Raw genomic sequence first — 18,689 nt, 5'->3', positions numbered from 1 at the left:
TAGCAGGAACGCTCCTCTTCTCCATTGTATTTGAACATTGGAACGGTCTCCCTTGGACCTCTCCTCCCTCCTAGTGCAGAAGGAGAACCAGTTGGCACCGGCCCGTGGGCCGTAGCCTCCCTTGGACCTCTCCTCCCTCCTAGTGCAGAAGGAGAACCAGTTGGGGCCGTAGCCTCCCTTGGACCTCTCCTGTAGCGAACACAGGTCTGTGAAAGTCACCTGCTGTTGATTTCCGACGGTAGAAGCTGAGTTAGGAGCTCCTCTGTTGCTGTTGTCACAGCTGCCTGCAGACACCCCCCTGGACTCTCTGCCCTCGGGATGACCTCCTGTTGGCGCTGCTCAGATGTCACCGTTGACATCATCTAGACCTGGTGGTCTCTCCGTGATCCTTTTGGTGCAGTCAGATGTCACTTTCGACACCTTCAGGAATCCATGGGATGGACTCCTCTCCTTCCGCACCTATTAAAGGAAGAAATGCAGGCTCCCACTACAAATATCCCCAATAATTTCTTAGGATATTTGATGACACTACAAGCTACTGGTCACTAAGATGACCTCTCTGGCATTAATCTCATTCTTTTGCTAATCTCCCTAGTTCTGGCATGGCAAAGGAATGTAATAACCATGGTGTTGAGAGATTACAATGAGACTATTAAATGAGAGCCATAATAGTGTCACTGAACTATCTAAATTCACTGATGTCATGTCACCAAATGTATTGATGATAGGGCAGGACAGGTGATTAAGCTGAGGGGTACATTGCTTTAACCCTGAAAGGTTCAACCGTGGTTCTTGACTCCTCGGTTAAAACTTCCACTCCTAGCGATGTGGGTCAAATCCCCCTCCGTCATGCTACCAGCTAGTCGTGCTCAGAACACAGGGTTACGAATTCCTGTGATCACCGTTATGTGGTAAGGCTGTCAGCCGTCGCCTTCATCACCCTACACACAAACAGACACTTTTGACTAAAACCAATACTTAAAATTCACACCATAATACACCCTTACAAATGTAGTCCTTAATTGCGATCTACTGTTGACATCAGACTCCAAAAGCAGACACATCGTGTTCGTGTCATTGCATGCCACTGGTCAATCAGTCACTCTTCACTCCTTCTTCAAACACTGTCCCATCTGTTTCTCTAAATAGCACCCCCAATAAATAGCTGCCTGCAGGACAGCTCAGTGGGTCTTTTAAAACAGACAGTGATAGGAGATAAGGAAGGGACAGGATGTCCACACCTGGCCCTAAAGCTCTCTATCTTAAAACTATTTAGGGTGAGAAGGGATTTTAGCTCTCTCCCCCTCTTTCCCTAAGAGCACATTCCGTCAGAGCATGCTAAAATTGTCATTGCAATTCCTCACACGTAGCTCTGTATGTATTTACTCATTTAACTATCACTTTTAGAATGGCTTCTACTAGCAATATTTCACCGGACATAGCTAGAACCTTCTTGAATTAAGTAAGTCTAGTATGAAGTACATTCAATCATTCATTCACTCACACATACATTATTCTCAATCAATTCTCGATTTCATTCACACCACAAACACTCTCAGGCTTGTGTGACCTTCTCATTGAAACCCCTGGCTGGTGTCTACCCCAAACTCAAGCTTCATATGGCCTGGCAAACATTGCTGCTTCTCATGACACCTGAGGTGTACCAAACCATAAATCCACCACCAAAATAAAAAAGATCAACTGTAGACAAGTCTACCATTGCTATGCCTTTTTTCAATGAGAAGTTCCCTGGCCTGTAAACACTCTCATACAGAGTTGATTCAAAAATACTACCACTGTTTTAGTAGTATTATTTTCCAACCCTTCAAACTCACTCATTTCACACAGTCGGACAGGATAGAAGTAATCTCTCTACCACTGCGAGGAGAGGGACCCCCCTCGTTTCACTCACTCATGCACTCAAACAAACAAGGTGGAAGTAATATTTGTCTTCCATTGCAATAGGAGAAGGACCCCCCTCGACTCTCTCACTCCGTGACACAATCTCACACACACACACACACACACACACATGCATGGGAATAGTTACCCCATCACCCACACACTCATTTGCATACAACCAACCCCATACTGAGTTCACCCTAAGCAACTGTTTTTGTCCCAGAATCAAATTACTCACGCAGAACTATATATAAATTTTACTAATAAGAACTGTATTTTTAACAATCCCTAATTAACCTATACCTAACTTTTACCTAAATGTAACCATTTCCACTGAGAGATGCATTTCTCATTTACCTTCTAAATTTTATTCGGACCCCCAAATTGAACCCACATTTTTAAACCTTAATTGTCCCCAATCTCTGAGTTTTTGAGCACAAGACAACAAAATAGACTGAGCTGTTGTCTCCGTCAAAATTTAAATGACCTCCCTACTGTAATATCTATATTATTCATTTAAGAAAAAAGTCAATCCACCTTTAAACAGTCACTGATCAAAAATGAGGTAACACCCTATCATTATAGCTACTATTTTCACCAGGGCCTAACCCCACACCATATTCCTACAGTGAAGTTAATAGACTCGCTATCGTGGTTACTATATGCCCAATGGTTACTCTTAGCTCCACATTTTAACACAGAAAATGTCCATAAATGCACTTTAAATAATTTCTCAAATATAATTTCACTCTTATATATTTGTACACTCTAACGTACATGACTAGCCATATTATAGTTCCCTTATCTAATTTAGTTCATGCATCCAGTTTATTTGTTAACCTCCTATTAATTTCGTTCATTTATCTAGTTTGTTCATAAATGTATTAACCTATACTCCCCCCTGAGCCATGACCAACATGGCTCACGACAAGAATCAGATCATCACAGAAAACAGTGCTACGCCATCCATAACATCACTCTCAGTACAGCCATACAGTCAGTAGAACAGATCAACTGACACACGCATCCATCACGCACCCACGCACAGGCACAGGCACGCACGCACCATAAACAACCATCCACAAGTACACACGTACAGTACAGTCACACCGTCGCACGCATATCACAGACGTACCACGCACTCAAGGCACATGCACGCACGCATGCACGCCAAAACCATAGGCTTTGTCAAGCCAAAGATAAACTGTCACCCAAAGTCCCCAAAGAAAATAAAACAGCGCCGAAAGAGCGCACACCCACACGCACACGCGCACGCACGCAGCGGGCGTAAGGGAACAACTTCAGCCAGAGCTGCTGACAGAAAACCAGCTCAAGTTTAAAAACAACGCTTCTAGTTCAAGCATTCTACTCCCCCATATTCCCTGTAATGGGAAGTGAAAAATAAAAAGCATAAACAGTCCGCATCACATACCGGAAGTCTGAAGAGAGTCTAAAAAGAAACAAGACACCCCCTCGACCCGGAACAAAGAGAGCACGGCCGCTCTATAGCCCCAGACAGGCACGCAGAATAACCGCAAAGGCCTCCTGGGTAAAAACATGGCCGCGACCAAACAATAATAACAAGATCTCAACAAGTCGTCGTGAATCCTGCTACAGATGACAAACATATCGAAAACGAATCAGCACGTCCCCCACATCACAGACATCACAGGGAACGTAACCACAACGCAAACGAAAAACAATATTTAAAGTTTAAACACTTCAGAAAACAGGGGGGGGCTCCCCCGGAGAAAACCCCCCGCCACCATACGGTCCCATAACGAACCACAGACAAAAATAAGAGATCTCATCCTATCTAAACATCAACGCACAGCGTGTCCTCCCACAAAACCACCGCGCACGGAGAAAACAGCACAGGCACAAAACAGGAACCACAATTAATCTAATAAAAATAATCCCCATACGCCCGCACATATCCCCAGCAGCAATGTAAGAAAAAACACGTACACGTCGAAGTGCGCGCACATATGCATCGTATATATATATACGTCACAAAATCTCGGTTTTGCAATACGCACGCCGGCTCGTCTTACTGGGCCTTGCGTAATCCGACAACAATCTCAGAAGAATAATATTAATAAATATTAATATTAATAATCCAAAAGCAGACTCCTATTCCATACACCCAATAACGTGGGGGCTCAGTTACCCACTAAACACTTTCGGCTTGCCCTCAGGAACGCACAAAACCGTCCAAATATTGTGCACTTCCATTTAATACGAGAGCAGCCACGCAAACAGAACGTGGACATGAAAGACAATCGCACACCAGGCGCGCCTCCCGGTTTCCCCGAAAAACGCTTCCAGTTTGCAACTGCCTTAACCTATAAGGCACGCTACTCTGAACACACGCTTCACATTTGAAGCAGAAGGCAATAGTTACATATGTGACCCCGCTAAATAAATTGATTGGACAGGATACTGGAGTATGGTACAAGCATAACAATAGTTTTATTTATAACAGGTACAAAAGACTTTAATTGTTTGTATATCAAAAATTGTAAGAAGCAGTGTTTGAGAGGGTAAAAATGGGGAGAAGTGGTTCACAAAAACATCAAAACTAAAATCAAGGGAAAAGGGACAACAGTCCTTTACAGGGCCGTTTATTCAACTTGAACCTATGAAGGACAAACAGAGTCAGTGATGTGCACAGAGAATAATAGCCTACATCCATATGCAATGGCCAGTTGAAATATACAGATTAAAATAGCAATTAGGCAACCTCTATATACCATGTAATGCCCAACAGTCACCATTTAATGTAGCATAATATATGAACACAATATAAAGCACAAACATCAGTAATATAATAATACTAGGCAAGCCAACACAAGTATCACCTTACCAGGTATAGCTCTTATGTCTAAACACCTGAACTGTCTCTCAATGGTGTCATACAAGCAAGCATCTCCACCTGTAGCTGTTACAATTACATAGTACATGCAGGTTAGAGACCATGTGACAGAACGTTGCATATGATTCCATCAACGTAAGAAACATCCAACATGCCATTTCATTGTTCCGCTCTGCATAATCGTATATATATATGGTAGTACTCACATTCCTCCACGTTAATTGCCTACACAGTACTGGGGAAGCCACACCCCAAACATTGGAACATCCAAGGCTACACTACAGCGCACTGCAACAAGTGTGGTGTAGACCTGACATGAAAATACTCTCATTTTATATCATACCAAAAACCCCAAAATCAATAGTTACATATAAAACGAGCATATAGGCTTACCAAATGACAAGTCTGCAGCCGAGTATACCTCTCTCACAACGCATGAACGTTACGGCGTTTGTGAGGACCCACAACTGATGTCCTGTCAGCTGCCTGTTCAGAACACTCTTAAATATACGTCTCACTTAGGACTCTACTACCCTCTAGGGGTTACATTCTACCCCCCCATAATTGAATCGTCGCCCCGACGATTCACCATAAACATAGGGATAGTACAAGTTGCTAGGGAAGCCGCAGCCACCATACTCTACCATGCAGTCTGGGTTTCCTGCTCCGACCATGCCGACTGGGGGAGATGATTGGGGTTTGAGTGCTGTCCTGCTGTCTCTCGGGTGGTACGCCGAGGCCTATAGTGCGAGTCGCCCACCTCTATAATGGTGTAACTTGGCTCTTCTAGACCCGGCGAAGATGACCTGCTTGAGGTGGGAGAGTCAGTCATAGAATAATCATTATCAGAGTCATAAATACTATCATTGTCCTCCAGAATGACCTCATCATTGTCCTCCAGAATGACCTGATCATTGTCCTCCAGAATGACCTGATCATTGTCCTCCAGAATGACACATATTGATTCTCCATTTTCTGAATCTGAATCATCTGCTTCTTCCGAGTCAGACATCCTGGCCAGGGTCTCTGGTACTGCTCCTGCACCGACAGCCCTCATCTCCGACCGATGTACCTGCTTAACTGGGCCGTCCTGGTCAATAGGTACCACAGAGTAAACGGTCCCCAGGGCCCCCGGACATCTCACGACCCTGTACATACCCGGGCTCCAGACATCCTGAATTTTGTTTCTCCCTCTAACCTGATGGTTTTTCAAGTACACCAGCTCACCCTCTTGGAACCCCATGTCCTGTGTGCCGACATCATGTTTGAGGTTTCTACGTGCCAGTCGCTCCTGTAGACGTTCTCTCACTTGGCTGTAGGCCTCACTCAAGTTGTGTTGATGCTCCTGTATCCAGTCCTCCACGGATCCACCACTGGGTTCTTCACCGCTGCTGCCAAGCAAGAAATCAACAGGTAACTGTGGTTGACGACCAAACATCAAAAAGTATGGACTCACCCCTGTAGTCTGGTGTGCTGTGGTGTTATAGGCATACGTCAACTGAGAGAGGTATTGGGGCCAACGTTTCTTCTTATCTGGGGGCAGTGTGCGCAGCAGATCATGCAATGTCCTATTGAAACGTTCACATTGACCATTGCCCTGTGGATGATATGCAGTGGTGCGACTTTTCTTGATGTTATAGAGCTTGCATAACTGTTGAATGATGTTACTTTCAAAATTTCTTCCCTGGTCTGAATGGAGACGACCTGGCACGCCGAGAAGATGGAACCAACTTCGGACCAACACATCAGCCACCGTGCTAGCACGCTGATCTCTTGTCGGGATGGCCAATGTGTACTTTGTGAAGACGTCAGTCAGGACCAGGACATTCTCCCTCCCATCACTTGCAGGCTCCAGCATGGTGAAGTCGATGGCCAAGATCTCATTGGGGCTGGAGGCCTGGAGTGTGCCCATGTAGGTTCTCACTTTTGGCCTCACGGCCTTGGCTAGAATGCACCGCTCACATTCTCTGCACCATCTATCCACATCTCTCAGCATACCTGGCCAGAAGCAGCGGCTCCTCACCAGGTCAGTAGTACGGTCGACCCCCTGGTGGCCATGGGCATCATGGAGGCTGGTGAAAACTTCTTTCTGCAGCATCTGTGGCAGCAGCAGTTGGTGGACTTCCTTATTTCCATCTGAAGAATAGGTGAGGCGGTACAGACATCCCTCCTTCTCCAACAAACGATCCCACTTCCGGATCAACTCTTTACTGTCCTTCCTTAGCCCCTCTTTCTCCCTCCCATCAGGCGGGCGCCCTCTCCGCCAGAGTGTCAAGACAGGGCCCACAACCGGGTCTGCGGCTTGTAGCGAGGCAAGGTCTGGTCGGATACAGCAGGGAAGGGTGGTTATCTCACTGCACGTGGCCTTCATCCACTCCTTCGGTCCACCAATACTTGCCGCTAGCTGCCTGGGGACCGCCATACCAGGGGACGCCTCCTCCAGGGGTAGTCGAGACAAGGCATCAGCATTTGAGTTGGAGCGTCCTGGACGGTATTTGAGCGTGAAGTTGAAAGAAGCCAGCTCCGATGCCCAACGTTGCTCGATTGCTCCCAGTTTAGCAGTCTGCAAATGACAGAGGGGATTATTATCTGTGTACACTATAAAAGCATTTCCTAATAGGTACTCCCTGAACTTCTCACAGACTGCCCACTTGAGAGCCAAAAACTCTAGTTTCATTGAACTGTAATTTTCCATGTTCCGTTCCGTTCTCTTCAAGCTGCGACTCGCATAGGCAACAGGTCTGGGCTTCCCATCATGCTCCTGTGATAAGACAGCTCCCAGTCCTTGGTGGCTGGCATCGACTTCAAGGATAAAAGGTTTTGTAAAGTCTGCAAATGCCAATACTGGTGTTGTACAGAGCTTCTCACGTAGTGCCTGGAATGCTTGTTCACACTTCTCATCCCACCGAGGCAGTAATGGGATATTTGGGGTCTTACCCTTTCGAGGACTCAGTTGGCCAACCAGGTAGTGGAGCGGGGCAGCCAGTTTGGAGTAGCCCTCCACAAACTTTCTGTAGTATGATGTGAAGCCCAGGAATGAACGCAAGTCTCTCAGGTGTGTAGGCCGCCTCCAGTTGCGTACAGCAGCAACCTTCTCTGGATCAGTGGCCACCCCCTGTTCGGACACAACGTGCCCCAAGTATAACACCTGCTTCTGAAAGAAATGGCATTTAGACAGTTTGACTTTTAAGTTTTGCTCCTGGAGGCGTTTAAAGACCACCTCCAGTCTTTCCATGTGCTGCTGAACTGTTGAGGAAAAAACAATCACGTCATCCAAATATAATAGGACAGACTTGTGCCGCTGGTCGCCAAACAGTCGCTCCATCAGCCTTTGAAAGGTTGCTGGTGCATTGCATAGCCCAAAGGGCATCCTATTAAATTCAAACAGGCCAAAAGGAGTACAGAATGCAGTTTTTTTCCGGTCATGTTCTGCCATCTCTACCTGATTGTATCCACTGGCTAGGTCCAAGGTGGAGAACCAGCGGGCTCCCGTGAGGGAATCCAGGGACTCGTCGATTCTGGGTAGTGGGTATGCATCTTTATGGGTTTTGGCATTGAGTTGGCGATAGTCGACACACAATCGGATGCCCCCATCCTTCTTCTGTACCACCACAATTGGTGATGAGTAGGGGCTGCTACTTTCCCTAGCAACTTGACTATCCACCAACTGCTGAATGTGGGCTCGCACAGTTTCATACTGTGCTGGGGGGATCCTACGATATGGCTGGCGGACTGGAGCCGAATCTAATAATGGGATTTCATGAGTAATGAGTTTAGTACACCCCACATCACCCTCCCCCTTAGAAAAGATAGACTGATATCTACATAGTAGCTGTTTAGCTTGGTTTGCATCCCCTTCTGACAGGTTTGTAAAACTAGGCATGGGAAAATCAACACCCTGGTCAATCACATCCTGAACCTCCTGTGAGGAAATCTGGGCTATATACTCATGTGAAAATTCATCAAATGACAGTTCCACAGTAGGACTTGAATGTCTCAGAGCTGCTTTTGCTATCTGCACAGACCCAATTACTCTACGTGGTGTAATCCACACATCTCTAGTACCCACATTTGTAACTGGAGCATAAAGGAGACCTCTCTCCGCCTTAACTAAAGCTGGTGAAATCAACAGACCTTCAGGGAGGGTACCTTCATCTGGGCCAAGGGGCTCCAATAAAAACTCAACAGTACTAGAAGATGGGAGCTGTGGGCAGGTGACAGGGATCATAGTTAATGTGCCTGCAGCTACATACACTGGTGTCTTGCCCTGAACCCTCACTTTGTAAGCCTCTGTAGAATTTAAAACTGCTTCCATTTTCTCACAATAGCGTAGGGCCAGTTTCCATGATGGGTGGGCTGACTCAACCTGAGGAGTCTGAAACAGTGATGAACCATGTTGGCGAAACAAAGTATAGTAAAAATCCCTTACAATATTCATACCCAGAACTCCCGGAACACATCTTTTCTGCTCTTGGCCACTGGGAGTGGGGGGATCTTTTACAACTAGGACTCCACAGTTAGGAACCTGTGTTCCATAGACATTTATAGTTATTGTTACATAACCAATATATGGAATATCGAGACCATTTGCCGCCTTAAGGCCTAGCCAACGGCAATCCTCAATATTCTGCTCACCTAACGCTGAAAAGTGCTCGTTAAAGAAACTCTCTGTGACAGTGGAAACCATTGACCCTGTATCAAGCAAGGAAGGAACGTCAACATCACACAGTTTCATTGATACCACAGGACAAGTACCAACCAACTTCTTAAATACCTTAGCACGGTCTGAGTGTTTAACATTTGAGCCCAATGCCCCCACCTCCAACATGTGGCTCTGCACGCTGGGAGGTTCTAGTTTTTTTTGCTGTTCTGTCTCTTCCCCATGCTGCCCGTTGTCAGAAGTGACTGTAGCCTGACTATTCTGGTTATTTTTTCTACAAAAGCGAGCTATATGTCCTGCGTTATTGCAGCGAAAACAGATGGGCTGTCCCTCTGGAGACCATTGATACCGGGTGGCCTGTCTAGGCCTCTGCATGCCCCTGTTGTACCCACCCTGTGCCCCCAGAGTTTTAATCAACATATCTAGTTGCTCCTGCTGTTTCATTACAATTTCCTTCAGTTCTGAATACTCAGATTGCTTAGCATTGACTGCCTCACACGTTACTATAGCCTGGGTTTCATGAGAGTGAGACGTTGGGCGAGTGTACTTTACCCCCTGAGGCTGCCCCTCCTCAACCCAACGAATGGCCTCCTTCCTCAGGTCCAGGAGTGACACCCCAGGGGTCTGGCGCACAAGCCTTTTCAACTCTCTGCGAAGCATATGGTCCCGTACCCCTTCAGCAAACTGGTCTCGTAAAACCTGAGCAAAGTTGGGCATAGCATCAGAGTTAGATTTTTCTATTTTGTCCATGATAGACAACAATGATAATGAAAATTCTTGTAAGGACTCACTTTCTTTTTGTCTACAATCAAAGAATTGACGTTGTAATGAAACATAGGAGTTCGAGCAGGAATACAGTTCCGTCAGCACATCAGAAATTATTTTAGGATCTTCCCTTTCCACACGTGGCCTAAACTTTATCTCAGACCTCGCCTCCCCCTCCAAGTGATCATACATAAAGAGAGCTTTATCGGTTTCTGGCATATGCCGACCCCTTGTGGAACACTCAACCTCTTCTACCCAGTCTTCTATGGACAAGGACCCAGGTCCACCAGAAAACTGTGGGCATTTTCTTTCACGGGGGATATACATGACCTCCCGCCGTTGGCTGCTCTCACCCTGAGCCCCATTACCTCGGCCAGGTGGTTCTTTGAGTCTCTCATTTTCCAATCTCATTTGTTCAAGCTCCTCCCTGAGCGTCACCAGTTCCTCTTCCGCCATGACTGGTCCAGATGGTCAGCAGACAAACTTGTGGGCGACGGGGCGTGGTCTTCTTCGACTGCTGTCCCTTTCCCTTTTACAAATGGTTTACTAAAAAAATAAACCCTCTCCCACATTAATTGGTCTCAAAACACTAATTGTACCGTCCTGCCGACCTACGCCAAAATGTGACCCCGCTAAATAAATTGATTGGACAGGATACTGGAGTATGGTACAAGCATAACAATAGTTTTATTTATAACAGGTACAAAAGACTTTAATTGTTTGTATATCAAAAATTGTAAGAAGCAGTGTTTGAGAGGGTAAAAATGGGGAGAAGTGGTTCACAAAAACATCAAAACTAAAATCAAGGGAAAAGGGACAACAGTCCTTTACAGGGCCGTTTATTCAACTTGAACCTATGAAGGACAAACAGAGTCAGTGATGTGCACAGAGAATAATAGCCTACATCCATATGCAATGGCCAGTTGAAATATACAGATTAAAATAGCAATTAGGCAACCTCTATATACCATGTAATGCCCAACAGTCACCATTTAATGTAGCATAATATATGAACACAATATAAAGCACAAACATCAGTAATATAATAATACTAGGCAAGCCAACACAAGTATCACCTTACCAGGTATAGCTCTTATGTCTAAACACCTGAACTGTCTCTCAATGGTGTCATACAAGCAAGCATCTCCACCTGTAGCTGTTACAATTACATAGTACATGCAGGTTAGAGACCATGTGACAGAACGTTGCATATGATTCCATCAACGTAAGAAACATCCAACATGCCATTTCATTGTTCCGCTCTGCATAATCGTATATATATATGGTAGTACTCACATTCCTCCACGTTAATTGCCTACACAGTACTGGGGAAGCCACACCCCAAACATTGGAACATCCAAGGCTACACTACAGCGCACTGCAACAAGTGTGGTGTAGACCTGACATGAAAATACTCTCATTTTATATCATACCAAAAACCCCAAAATCAATAGTTACATATAAAACGAGCATATAGGCTTACCAAATGACAAGTCTGCAGCCGAGTATACCTCTCTCACAACGCATGAACGTTACGGCGTTTGTGAGGACCCACAACTGATGTCCTGTCAGCTGCCTGTTCAGAACACTCTTAAATATACGTCTCACTTAGGACTCTACTACCCTCTAGGGGTTACACATAGATTTAAAAAACCTACATCTTCTGCACATTGGCCAGGAATGCTTCATGACAGCCATCACTTGACGACGGACTATCAAGAAGTAGGAAAGTACTTAATTGTCGTAAAAAATGCGAGATAAAGGGATAAAGACAAGTTTATGACTAGCTCGCCTGGCGTTTACAGAAAAAATAAAACAATGGTGAATGAAAACACGCGTTGTCACTGAGCAGACGACCCCCCTCTTCACCCCAACTCACCTCGATCACCCCATCACCGCCACGACACAGAGCCACAAAAGTGACCCCCAGCAGGTCGCAGGTCCGTTCAGCGTGGCATAGAAACTACACCATCATTCCTCCAGTCCATTGGGCGCCATTTATGATGTATATTTAGCACCAAGTTACCCAAATTGTGTCTTTAGCAGTGATGGTCGTCGAGTGAAGAAAGGAGTCGAGGAGCAGGTTGTCGTCACATTCTGATCAGTTTTATTGAACAGAATAACTCAGTACAAGGCTTTCCACGGGCGGAAGGCCCCGTGGAATACATGAAGTCACATCATAGCTAATCAGTGTGGACTCTGCTAGTTTCACAGCGTCTGCAGTATTTACTAGCTTCTAAGTCCCGCCTCCCTAGAAACTCACAGGATCTTCCGGTGGAGGGGGAGGAGGGACACAGAGCATACAGCTCATGTAACACTCTATAAGTTTTATACCAAATAAGACTAATTCAATATCTATACTATATATGAAGTATGCCGAACACATGTAATGAAATTGTTCAAACTATATTGTTAACCAGTCTAAATGATTAAGCACAAATACACAGTGTAGATTCATCAATTCTGGAGCAGAGAGCAGGAAGCTCTCTGCAACACACACACAGCTGTTGGTTTAACAGTTGGAGATAGGAGCTGTTCCTATCATTAGGTCAGAAACAGAACCCCCGACCCTCCTGGGGTGCCTGGCCGCATTCTTAACAAAAGGCTTTGTTTTTACAGACTGGCTGTAAATAGCTCTAAGCCGTTTTTACTCTGTGCTAGTCACCAAGTCTCAACTTACAGAGCTCCTCTTGTGTCCTGTGCAAACTGACACTGTGTGTCAACTGTCTATTAAAATATCAACTGATTGATATATACGTGTCCATGTCTATAAAATATCCATCATTATCCAAAATGAGCTGTTCACATACACTAGAGTATAATATAACTGCCTCTGTGTCAGTTGCAACTTGCAGCGCAGTATTTGAGTTACTAGTCCTTACCCGTTCTGAATAATTATATGAACAGCAAATGATGTTCAGTGTGTTGTCGAAACAGCGCGTGTGTTCACGTTAACATGCCCCGTCCGAGTTATTTTCCCCGTGTGTCCCAGTATTAATCTGTGTCCGTGACCCGGAAGCGGACGGGTCTGTTACACGGAAAAGTGTGTCCCAGCATTAATCTGTGTCCGCGCTATTTTAATAAGCTAGTTAATTGACAGTTGTCCTACTTTTGCGTCTTTTGCAGTACAGTGGCATTTGATTGATTGATTGAAGTATGTATTAACAGTGTGCAGAATTACAGTACATTTCAAGTACAACTCAATACAAAAACTGTTAACTGTGAGTGGACGACCCAATAAAGCATTACACTTGTTTACAAGAGGGTCCACCTTGTTCAATGCATCAAAACATTTAGAGACGTACAAATATACACAGAACAGGAATTCATCATAAGGGAGGTAAAAAGGGAAAATAAACTGTATAGTGAGGGGAAAGGGGTGGGGGGGTATTCAGATTTTACAGGGGCCAGTTTCGAATTGCAGCCGTCCGTAGGTGCCCTTTGAAAGCGGTTTTGAAGGAGTCAAGGGATTCGCATGTCTTAATGACTGTTGGTAGGGCGTTCCACATTTTGGTGGCAAAGGAGCGAAAAGAATTTAGTCCCTCCCTTGTTTGTGACGAATCTGGGTTGCACATGGTTTGTTGAACTCTCTCTGGTGTTGTGGGTGTGGACTTCATTGACATGAAGGAAGTATTTAGACAGGTACAAGGGTATCTTGGTGGTGTATCGAATCTTGTGGACCAGACCCATTGCAACTTACCAATGACCCGAATTCCGGAGGGAGAGTTCGCATGTGCGTAATGAGCGGACCCGCTGCACCGGTTCCGGACGCAAACAACCGAAGGCTCATACCACCTGGGCGTGGCACTGTGAGATTTCACCCACCCGCATTTGCGTGGTGGAAGAAACCAAAAATACAGGTATGGAATTTGATTTGAGTAATCTAGAGTTTTGGGCCGCTAAACTGCCCGCACACCTATGTCTTTCACTGCCCATCCAACCAATATGCTGAGTCATAGTGTTGGGGGAATACAGTATCTGAAATAACTCTATATGTCACTCCATGATTCTTTCATGCCGATATATTACACAATTCGATATAGATAGAGAAACTTCCATGAACCAGGGGATGAGCGAGTGACGTCAGGACTTCGGCGCTCTATAGAGCGTCGCAGTCCCGCCCCCTACCATGGACCAGGAAATTATTCTCCGTTCATTTTCCTCATAGACATTTCAGAAAGTATTTATTTAAAGACGTTTACGCCGCGGACAAAGCCAACTCGAGTCGTGACAAATCATGACAACAAACACAATTTTTTGGGCCGAACAAATAATTAGAAAAAAGAAAAAAACACTTTTGTTGTTTTTCTTCTTTGTAATTATTTGTTTGGTCCAAAATATTGTTTGTGTTGTCATGAGTTGTCACGACTCGAGTTGGCTTTGTCCGCGGCGTAACCGTCTTTAAATAAATACTTTTTGAAATGTCTATGGGAAAAATGCATTGGGATTCATTTCCTGGTCCATGGTAAGGGGCGGGACTGCGACGCAGTCACAGAAGTATTTATTTAAAGACCTTGTAAGCGTTGTACGAAGCCAACTCGAGTCGTGACAAATCATGACAACACACACAATATTTTGGACCAAACAAATAATTACATAGAAGAAAAACAACAATAAAAGTGTTGTAACCTGCCGTTTTTTTCTTCTTTCTAATTATTGTTTCGGCCCCAAAAATTGTGTTTGTTGTCATGATTTGTCACGACTCGAGTTGGCTTTGTCCGCAGCGTAAACGTCTTTAAATAAATACTTTCTGAAATGTCTATGAGGAAAATGAACGGAGAATCATTTCCTGGTCCAGGGTAGAGGGCGGGACTGCGACGCTCTATAGGGGAATATTATAAAAAAATGTAACAAGCACGCAGAGAGAGCAACACACACACTTTGATTGATTGATTGATTGAAAAATGTATTAACAGTTTGCAGAATTACAGTACATTTCAAGCACAAACTCAATAGAAAGGCTGTTAACTGTGAGTGGACGACCCAATTAAGCATTACACTTGTTTCCAATAGGGTCCACAATGTTCAATTCACACATGGTGTGCTTTCACTCAATGTATGCAATTATAGTGTAAATTGATTGCCACCTTGCAGTAGCCTTGGCAGGCATATCCCACTAGTATGCAATTATAGTGTCAATTGATTACCACCTTGCAGTAGCCTTGGCAGGCATATACCAGCTGTACCAATTTCATGATTATCTCATATAAATGACTGAAGCCAAAGAGAGCACAAGTGTCTGTGTGAGTTCATGACATGGTGTCAGAAGAAAGTTAAAAACAGTGTTAAAACTAGCAGAGTGACATACTCATTGTCGAGTGCAGTTTAACATGGCAAAGTTCCCTCCACCTGAGAGTTATCACTTCGACAAACCGTCCGAATGGCCTGAATGGAGACAACGCTTCATGAGGTACAGATCAGCAACTAAACTCGCAGCGGAGGACGGCGAAGTGCAGGTCAGCACGCTGATTTATGCGATGGGAAAGGACGCCGAAAATATATTCAGCTCGTTCACGTTTGCCGTCGGGGAGGATGTGGACTTTGGAATAGTGATTAAAAACTTTGACGACCACTTCATCCCGTTACGGAATGTGATATTCGAACGTGCCTGCTTCCACCAAAGAAACCAGCGTGAGGGTGAGTCAGTAGAAGCATTCATAAGAGGCCTGTACGAACTGTCTGAGCATTGTGACTTTGGAGACAAGAAGGAAGAATCCATTCGTGACAGAATAGTCATTGGATTAAGAGACAGGCATTGTCACAAAGATTACAGCTAAAATCTAACCTGACACTGCCTGGTGCTATTGAAATGGCACGTAACCATGAGCTAATTAAGTCCCAAAATGCACAAGATGGCGCTGTTCAACATGTGGAGGAGGTGAAATAGTGAAATACACTCGCACTAAATACAGAAAATCCCAGGCAGAGGGGGTTTAAAGGGAAATCACCACAAAATGCAAGTTATGTTAAAAAGTGTGGGAGATGCAATAGGGAGCATGGCCAGGGGGATGCATGTCCAGCCAGAAATGCAGAAAATGCAAGAAAATAGGCCATTTTGCGGTAAAATGCCACACTAAACTAGTGCATGAAGTGACTGCTGCAGAGACTCAGTCTGTGTTCTTGGGCAGTGTTGACAGTGAACCTGGGCATTGAAGGGAAAAATGTTAACTTCAAGATAGACACTGGGGCTGACAACTATCATGTCAGAGACCTGCTATGACATGCTTGACCCAAAACCACGACTGCAGCAATCAAGCATAATTCTGAACAGTCCAGGGGGTATGCTCCAGTGCCTCGAAAAATAAAAACATGTGCAAGCCTTAAAGGAAAGCAGTATCAGATCCAAAGAAAGTTACTCCAAAAGGAGGGAGATGTGCTGAATGCAATTGTGTTGTATGCAATTATAGTGTCAATTGATTACCACCTTGCAGTAGTCTTGGCAGGCATATACCAGCTGTACCAATTTCATGATTATCTCATATAAATGACTGAAGCCAAAGGGAGCACAAGTCTGTGAGACTGTGAGTTCATGACAGACAGTATCACAGGGTTCCCCAATTAATTTTCCTCGAGGGCCATATTTTGACTAGGGTACCAGGCTGGGGGCCGAGTCCGCACGCGTGAGGTCGAGGTCTTGCCCTGAAAATTCATTTTCAGGGCAGGACCCCATTTGAAAAGGATGCCCAGTTTGACATGCATAGGCTACTGACCCCCATTTAATGCCATTTATATGGCATTAAAAATATGTTTCCCCCCCGGAAACATATTTTAATTACGATATTGCATGTTGCTGTGAAACAGTTTCATGCTGATTCATGCCAGTAGGAGTAGGTGAATGCTGGGCATGCATGCACTGACATTCACTATTGCATAATTTCAGTTTGCATTATTTTGTACTGTGATGGCATGCCGCACTACTTTTTAATGGGTTTGCTGTATAAAGATGTGTCTTAGTACAGCCTGTCACTCGGGTTGCACCGTAATGCTGTAATAAGTCTTTATATTTAAATTATCATTTTGTGGGTTTTTTTTTCAGGGAAAGAAGAAATGAGGCAAAATCTTGTGGAAAATCTTGAGAAAGGCACAATTTGCAATGCTGTTGGTGTTTTCACTTTGTCTTCAATTCTTGAAATGAACACTTACGTGGTCTTACTATTATTTTTTTAAATTCTTTGATTTATTAACTTACAATAAGGGTTGCATGTAAGTTTTATGGTAAACTAATGCTAGTCCTTTCTAGGCTGTGAATTGAAAGTAGACTAATGCTGCAGTGTTCACGCTTGGCCTATAGAGGGGAGTGCTGCCCTGAAAAGGCTCCCACAAGCCGAGCAGCATTTCCTAAGGTTTTCATATTGTTATTTAGTGCCATAACATAGGTTATTTGAGCATTTGAGACTGATTGTTTTTGTTTGAAGTTATGCAATTTCAGTTGATTTGCCTATTTATACAGTTTTCCCTCAAATCTCTTCAGTGGAGTTGTCACAAAATGCCGTCTCCCATGATGAGCACCATAGCGCCAATACTTTGGAACACACTGCCCTTACATATCAAGCGTGTTGAATCAGTGTCCTCTTTTAAAAACACACTTTTATAGATTAGCTTTCACTGCCAATCAAATATTTTAGTATATATACTTTTCCTAATTTTTGTTTTCTTTTGAAATGTCTTCTGCTGTATATTTGGTTTGTTGTTGTAAAGCACTTTGTAATGCAAATTTGAAAGGTGCTATATAAATAAAGTATTATTATATTCCCAGTTTAACACCACTTGAGGTTTTTCCAAATTGTGATTAATTACCAACATTTGCACAACATTTTGAGAACAACACTGGTAAAAGTCAGCAGCATCTGATCGTACTGGTCTTTTCAAATTCTTGAAGACAAATGTTAAGTCTCTCCTGGTTGGGATATATGACTGGCTGGTGTTAGCTTTGTCATCATCTATACATACCGGTAGTTTAAATGTGGAAAGCCAAGACAGGCCAGTTGTTCCTAATATCCTATTGCTCCCATACATTAATTTGTCTTTAAAATGGTCTAAAATACCTGTGCTCTACATATTAGTTTGCCAAATGATGTCACTTAAAAGTTTTTGAAGATCTGTATACTGTGAACTTATTTCATTGATGTACTATTGAAATAATTTGATACATTTGCTAAAATAAATTTGAATGTGCTCAACTGAGCTGATATTTCTTTGATTGTTCCTTTGTGCTTTTTCATGTAATGTTAGCCAATAAACCAATAGACTGTCTTCAATTCTTGAAATTAACTCTTATGTGGTCTTACTATTCTTATTATTTCTTTGATTTATTAACTTACAATAAGGGTTTCATGTAAGTTTTATGGTAAACTAATGCTAGTCCTTTCTTGGCTGTGAATGGAAAGTAGACTAATGCTGCAGTGTTCATGCTTGGCCTATAGAGGAGTGCTGCCCTGAAAAGGCTCCCACAAGCCAAGCAGCATTTCCTAAGGTTTTCATATTGTT

General features: G+C 44.0%; 1 protein-coding gene across 1 annotated transcript in view; it reads left to right on the top strand.

Annotated features, from left to right (window-relative positions):
• The window catches only part of tegt (testis enhanced gene transcript (BAX inhibitor 1)), a 43,013-nt gene extending 25,701 nt beyond the window's left edge, over positions 1-17,312 (top strand). The window contains exon 11 of the mRNA XM_079517390.1: positions 17,250-17,312. The gene's annotated coding sequence lies outside the window, so the exon portion shown is untranslated. The remainder of the gene's footprint in view (positions 1-17,249) is intronic.
• The last annotated feature ends 1,377 nt before the right edge of the window (positions 17,313-18,689 follow it).

This window comes from Electrona antarctica (assembly GCF_951216825.1).
Source record: "Electrona antarctica genome assembly, chromosome: 2".
NCBI classification, from domain to species: domain Eukaryota; kingdom Metazoa; phylum Chordata; class Actinopteri; order Myctophiformes; family Myctophidae; genus Electrona; species Electrona antarctica.
This window is presented reverse-complemented; position numbering and strand designations above follow the sequence as displayed.